This window comes from Solanum dulcamara, chromosome 6 (assembly GCF_947179165.1).
Source record: "Solanum dulcamara chromosome 6, daSolDulc1.2, whole genome shotgun sequence".
Taxonomy (NCBI): domain Eukaryota; kingdom Viridiplantae; phylum Streptophyta; class Magnoliopsida; order Solanales; family Solanaceae; genus Solanum; species Solanum dulcamara.
In genome coordinates, this window is record NC_077242.1 from 45530558 (window position 1) to 45536209 (window position 5652).

The 5652-nt window shown below is 39.4% G+C and overlaps 1 pseudogene; it reads right to left on the reverse strand.

Annotated features, from left to right (window-relative positions):
* Positions 1 to 3335: 3335 nt before the first annotated feature.
* Positions 3336 to 3455, reverse strand: LOC129893585 (5S ribosomal RNA; annotated as a pseudogene).
* Between the last annotated feature and the right edge of the window lie 2197 nt (positions 3456 to 5652).

A 5652-nucleotide genomic window follows, 5' to 3' on the forward strand; every position in this document is an offset into this window, starting at 1 on the left:
ATTGCAGAAGTTCTAATATCAAGAAGTAAACAAGAGTCTCGACTCATACTCAGGGCTTTATGAATGGATTAAATCCTAAATATCATATACATATCATTTATAACTTATCTCTAAGACATGCCAAAAGAAAAGCAGAAGAGCTCTACATACTTATTCCAAAAACACGGCAAAAGAAAGTTTCACATACCTTGTCTGAGTTATTCCTTATCTTGTTCGCCTCGCCATCCTCTGAACCTATTCAACATGAAAGTATTATAAATATCAACCCCTTTTACTTTCCATCACCCTAGGTTATATCTTAGTATTAATGGAATCTCTTTCCTTAGTCATTTTCCCGACTACTTCTGTTATTTGCTAAGGCGTCGACGAAAATTGGACAGCACCTCCCCTATAATGTGCCCTATCCAAATTTCCAATTAGGTCCCTAAGACCTACAGCCAACCAATAACAACAACCTGCAGCAATTCACACCAACAATATACAACATAAACTCCAAATGACTTATTCAAAAATACGGTAGCACAATAGGGCGTCTAGCCTTTATTTTGTAACGCCTTTCATTATACGCAACGAGGGGTCATGTGTCTGTAACCAGCAGTATCCACACCTCTTTTAGAATGCATTTAGGCCCTACAAAAATACATTACACCCCTGCAGCAACAACTTACAAGAACGACACTTTATTTCAATGACAATTCACTTCTAGCGACTCCAATTTAGTTAATTTCGGGCATCAAACATATTTATCATATTTTCACATTTACAGCCACTTACACAATGTATAATACCCTCTATAACAACACCATAAACTCCAATTTAAAAGTAAAGGCCTTACCTTATGTTAAACTTGTCAAACTCGCCAAAACTATCCAAAATGTGAAATCTGGACAGCCCACTGTCTTATATTGTCGCTTAGTTTCGGAGGGGTAATTGAGGGAATCAAGATTTGTGACCTCAATGAAAGTTATAGATATGTGTATAAAGGTAGCAAACAATTTTAAATTACCCCTACCACAATTGTTTATGAAAATATATGACAAAAATACTCACAGCTGTCCGTGTAGGATTTCCAAAACCAAATCTGGGCAGCAGCTCCCCCATGCTTCACCACCATTTTTCGAGAAGAGAAAAGCAAAACTGGGTTGTAGAGTCTAAATTAAATTTATATCCCTATGAAATATATTTCCAAAATATCTTGAATCACTTAAAACAAAGCCTCACACAAGGAGTTATACGCATTTTACTAACAGCAATTTAATTCAAAAATGGGTCTGTTCCCTAGCGTTTTCTCTTTAAGCTTCTCTTAGTTTTCCAAGTGTAGAAATGAAAATATGGTTCCGTAGGCCTCGTAATATACATATATACACCTCCACGTAGTTAAGGAATACCTTAGATAATTAATTCATGGAAAAAAAGTGAAGAACTTACCTTAATTTCCTCCAATTTGTGGATGTTGTTGTGAGTTCTCTTTCTCTCTATTTGTTGTTCAAGCTTTTGGCTAAAAATGACTTAATAGTCATCCATACATATATATATATATATCTTTTTGGATAGTGACACATGTCATCCCCTAAGGGTGACATGTGTCACACCCTTAGGCAGCCACCTCAATTATGCAACCAATCCATGGTTGCCACATGGCGGGTGGGGTCCACCCTATGGTGTGTCACCTGCTGCCACGTGTGACTTTCATGTGATTCCATGTGTACCTATCACGTGCTGCCATGTGTCAAGTAGGTAATTCACCTACTTGCTTCAAGTAGGTGCGTCGTTTCCTTATTTCTCTTCCGTGGGTTCGTAATTTTGTCGCACTTTAAGAGCCTATGTATTCCTTGCTACTTAGTCTCAACATGCACTCGAGTAGCTTAAGTACGTAAGACCTCCAAGTTGGTAGTTTACGCAAGTCAATCGAGTCCTACGACTCATTTCTCGGCCTCCAACTCCTTTCGAATTTTTATAACCTTATTTCTAATCTTCCTTATTATGAATCATTTCGTTCTCCTTTCCTTGGAGTTATTTGATAGAATTATAAACTATCCGACTCACATAACGATTTTTAAGAAACATAAGAGCCTTTCCAGAAACTTGAGAAGCTTAAGAAGCATTATAAGGTACCAAAGTACGGGGTGTAACATCCTTCCCCCTTTAGAATATTCGTCCCCAAATGTTAACTAGCCTCATAAGGTCTTACGAGTGCTTCAGGATTCTTCTGTACTGGCTGCCATTCATAGGCCTTGTATTAACTCATATGGTCTATTTAAGAAGGTAGATTGCCTATAGGCATAGGGAACAAGTGATATTTCTTTTCCATTTCTTCTTTCCAGTTCCTTTACCACACATCATATTGCACTCTTTACACGAACATGTGTAGGAGCTTAAAGTAGCCCAAAAGATGCTTTAGCATCACCATACTAGTCTGTACGTAAACTTGTATCATTTTTTACTTCCTTCCTCTACTTACCCTTGAGTTTCCTCATATTCCAGTATAGGAGAGATCTCTCATCCTTTCCTTGTTTTGCTGCTTGTACACCACAATACTAGTAGTCAGTAACTTTGTTACCAACACCTTACCTTCAGTCGAGTATAGCCTGGCTATTCCTTACAGTATGTTTAAGTTCTTATCATAATTCTCTTGTTGTATTCATCCCCTTTGTATGCACCTATTCTTTGATGTCATACTATTCAAGTCCTTACTATTAATTCTTTGCACTGTCTCTGGTATGATGGCTTCTATCCGTTTATTGCTGGCCTTTAGATCTTATTAACTCGTGCCAGTATGGGATCTCACTTGAAGCCACTTCCCCCTTTAGGGTGTACCCATGTCACTATCTGTTGTGTTCTACCTTACTCCCTTATTCCCAATTTTCCAATACGTATGATTCTTTTCCAACACATTCGGTATACTGCACCATATCTATGCCTTCCTTTATATCTTCCATACCTTTGGTTGCCTAGGTACGACAACTTAACACAATCATGAGGTGCTAATCCAGTCTAATTATGGGTACTCGAGTCACGTAGCAATTTATTCGAAGCCACTTTCCATTTATTTTGATCAACAACTAGCTAGGGCTTATAGTCGTTTCCAATTCTCAAATAGACAGTACTTACCTTCCGACGCTCGGTGTCCCAAGCTTTGTCCTAGTCCTAGCCTTATCCCAGTGGGTACCACTTGTCCCTTTAATGAATTCACAATGCACTAGTTGTTTTACAAAGCTACATCCCCTATCTCAAAGGGTCTTATCATCTTTCACGGTGGAGTTACGTATCCACAATACTTCTTTATATCAACAATGCCATGCACGGCCAACGTATATATACATGCATATCATCTCATATCACAGCCACACAGGTTTTCCAGGGGGTTACCCATCCCAATATTACTCTTGCCCAAGCATGCTTAACTTCGGAGTTCTGATGGGATCCGGTACATTAGTACTGGTATGATTGCACCCTCTCCCGTGGGGTGCATATCTATCGAAGAAGACGATGACCCAGCAGGTGATCTAGTAGGCCAAGTTGCACCACCCAAGTTACCCTTATATTCTTATTACACGGACCACATCCTATCTTTAGCCACTTCCTCACAAGGCTTTACCTATTTTCATAACTATCCTCATTATTTTCACATTATATCCTGTTCGCATTCTACCCCATAGTATAACACTTCTTCACTTTTTTCACGATTCCTACTGTGGGTTACTTATCCTTCTTAGTTAGTCTTATCCTTAATATATCGTTCTATCCAGAACTACCAGTCTTTCCCAAATCATTTTCCTTTTATTTCAAGGAAAATTTGGGTAGAGTTTCCTCTGTATTTCTTACTATCTCAACACCTGCATGCAGAAAATGCCAACAATGCCTCACAGGGGCAATACGCATAAAGATACATATATATGTATCATATCATGTCATATTGCAGCCTCACAGGGCACCCAATATCAATAATAGTATAAACTGATGGACTTACCTCGTATGTCCAACTCGAACTGCACCTGTTTAGACTTTCCTGTAAAAATTTCCTTTCATTTTCCAACTTTATATATCAACTGTATTTCAACACCTTACCTGACATAGATCCTTCGTACCTTTGCTTACCTGCGTGCTTCGTAACATCCAATATTATCAGTTACGTTCTTCTATCGGCATTGTCCACCTACTAAAATCGCAGGTTAGTATGAGAAATTTCATTTCCTATGACTCGGCTCTATCGCACGATCTTAGATATGAAAGAAAGTAACATCCTAAATGTCTTGTAGCCTCATGTCTATAGATGTGGTGCACAACACACCGATAAACAAGACTCTACTAGACACGGTCTGTAGACATTCCAAGGATGAACTACTCTGATACCACTTCTGTCACGACCTAACCCCGTAGGTCACGCCTGGGGTCCGACCTGGACCCTCTTATGTGTATTTATCAGCTACACTTAATTTGAACCGTGTGTGAGGTGATACTATACACAAAAACCTCAATAGTTTAAAACTTTTTCATGTACCTATAGCCTCTTTCATTCATATCATATCATGAAAGGGAACGCGCCGACGAGGCTGCCATAACATAAACATATTTACAACATGCCGTATAGCCACAGTCGAAACAACTTATAAACAACCCACATTCATATGTCTACAGACCTCTAGGAATAGCAACAGTAACATATGGTGGGACAGGGCCCCCGTCGTACCCCTGAATGTACAAATATATATACATTTAGTGACCAGTATCAAAAATTAGGCTGCAGAACAGTGAAGCTCTTCCGACATAGCTGAGAGGAACTCCTAAGCTGACGAATCTCCAAAATGAAAATTTGTACATGCGGGCATGAAATGCAGCCCCCCGAGGAAAGGGGGGTCAATACGATATATGTACTGAGTATGTAAAGCATAACACATCGTAACTGAGACCATAACTGAAATAGGGATGCAGGGGACAAGTATAACAACTTAATGAATTACTGTACCTGCACCTTAGGACACGTAAATCATACACATCATCATATGTTGTGCCCGGCCTTCTAGTGAACTCGGTGCCATAATCATTTTCTCATATTCACATGTCATCGTATCATCATGTATTTCATTTCATCATATCATCGTATACGGTATCATATCATGGTATACGGTACAATCTTATCATGTATGTCATTGTATTACATCCGGTTCACTACGGGGCTCGGGGTCGCAAATGTATCACTCTAATCTCATATGCATGCCTACATAAAGTATTCGGCCCCTTTAGTGAGGGACTCGGTGAATGGAGTGGTGTACGTCTATAGCATACCATCATAATATACATACTGTACCCGGCCCTCTAAGGAGGGACTCGGTGTTCCTTCCTTATTCATCCACATATACTATCACATTATAGTCAGCCCGGGACTCGGTGAATAATCGTATCATCATAACATATAACATATATCATACCTCACGTACGGCATCGTCTCCTCGTACGTGGAACTATACACATCTGGCCCGAGATGCAGTGAAAGAAGTAGTAGAACTGTGCACGATAACATTCCCGGCCCATCATGAGACTCGAGGAAGGATGGGTTATAGTATACACGAGTAGAGTAGTGAGAAACTATATGCAATTAAGTTATTATCTAAGACTTGATGAAACTGTCAAGTGACTTGTCACTTGAAGACT